General features: G+C 47.0%; 1 long non-coding RNA gene across 1 annotated transcript; it reads left to right on the forward strand.

Moving 5' to 3' along the window:
* Positions 1 to 421: 421 nt before the first annotated feature.
* LOC117243803 lies at positions 422 to 1,594 on the forward strand. Its single transcript, XR_004495714.1, has 2 exons — positions 422 to 942; positions 1,038 to 1,594. It is a non-coding gene; the product is annotated as an uncharacterized LOC117243803 (long non-coding RNA).
* Positions 1,595 to 1,941: the final 347 nt, after the last annotated feature.

Raw genomic sequence — 1,941 nt, forward strand, 5'->3', positions numbered from 1 at the left:
CTCTCCCAAATCTTTCTGATATCCTGGTGGCATTCCATCCCATGAAGTACTTCAGGGATGTGTATTCTTGTCCTCTTCAATGCATTTCACTTCCCAGCTTTCTCTTCTGTCTTTCTCTCCAGGCTGGGCCCTTCAGCAGTCACCAGATACAGTAGTCCGAGTGGGAGACCCTGTGACTCTGGAATGTTCTGCATCACAGAAAAGTTTTGTAAACATGTACTGGTACAAGATAGCCAGGGAGAAGGATGCCAGTATGCAGTTGGTTGTATATTCAGTGGAAGGAGGCAAAGCAGATATTGAGAAGGAATTCCAAAATCGCTTTCAGAGTAATGGGACTAAGAACAATCACTTATCTGTGAAGATACAGTATGCCCTACTCAATGACACAGGCACATATTTCTGTGCTGAACAAGATTCACAGTGACTCAAAGGCCAGTACAGCATAGCAGAAACCTTTCCAGGCAAACAGGGATTAGCCACCAGCATACACTGAGCCCTGTATTTGACAGAACCCCAAGAAAACCAAGTTTTCTTCACTTGCCCTCCAGCTCTTCCGGAAGGACAGTGTACATATGCCTGTTTATCTGTCTATCTTCTGCATGGTTTCCAACTGCTTTCCTATTCTCTCCCATCTCTGAATCACCTTTTGACTCTTGTTTCTTCTTGTCCTCACTGACTCATCTAATTTCTATGCCATTCACAGACTGCTTCTCATTTTTTTCTTTCATATCTTTCTCTCTGTCCCCTGAGTTTTACTCTCTGTCCTCTTACACCTATTCCTTCCTATTTCCTATTCCCTCCCTCATCCATCTCTCCTTCCTTTCAGTCTGTGACATCAATTCATGGTGTGGGAAGCAGGATGTGGAATAGTTCACACAGCACCATCATATGAAAGGACAAAATCCCACAGGTCCTTGGCCCCAGTGGTCTCCCTATCTCCAGGTAATGGGCACACTTCTGTGCACCAGGGACTCCAAGTTACACCACTACTCTGTGACCTGAACACTCTGATGTTCGAGAATTGTCTCTGCCCACAGCAGGAGGCTGCCCAGGCTGGACATGGAATGTCTCTGATGACCTTGTCAAGGACCAGGTGGAAGAAGTCTGAGTGGACTTTTCAGCAGGGGTTGTTGTTGTTTCTGAGTTTCCTGTCTGGCCCATCCACTACGTCCCCTACTGCTTGCAGAGGGCTGCCCTAACTTGCTTATTTCTCTTTAACTCCAGTTTAAAACAGAGTGCAAATGCCCAAGAGAATCCAATCTGTACATAAATTTTCATAATCCATCAACAACAGAAGCTGGAAATTCTTTACTGGAGTGTTGTGGCGATGTGCCTCAGGGGAGGCAAAAGAGTTACGCTGTCTGACCCCAGACCCCTTTTGAAGGGCGGCCCAGGAGTACTGTTTGAGTTTGAGTCCCTGGGGGGTTTCTCCCTTACTGCATTTCTAGTGGTTGCTGACCCTGAACTCCACCCTCAAGGGTGGAGACTGTTGGAATTCTGTCCCTCAAAAACCCCAGCACTGCCATTGTTCGGGGCTCTCTGTTCTGGATCTGAGTTTGTTCCCGTGCTGAATAAATAGTTTCATGAACTGGGAGCCCGTCTCATTGGTGTTCCATGCTGGTCCCCAGAACACTGCAGCTTCCCTGGACGAGATGCTGAGGTTATGGACTGCAACAGAGCGTGACTCACAGGCTTGGTCAGGGGAGCTGCAGCTCATTCCACAGCTAGGGGACACGGAGATGCTGTCTAGTACTCAAGTTGTTGTGGTTTAAGCCCAGTCAGGCACGAGCTGTTACAGCCGCTCACTCACTAGCCGCTTCCCCTGGTGGGATAGGAAAAAGGGTAAAACTCACAGGTTGAGATACAAAGACAGCAAAAATAGGAGTAAATAAAAAGGAAAACAGAGAGAAATAAAACTCAAGTCAATCCATGTAATGCACA

This window comes from Parus major, unplaced genomic scaffold, assembly GCF_001522545.3.
Source record: "Parus major isolate Abel unplaced genomic scaffold, Parus_major1.1 Scaffold514, whole genome shotgun sequence".
NCBI lineage: Eukaryota > Metazoa > Chordata > Aves > Passeriformes > Paridae > Parus > Parus major.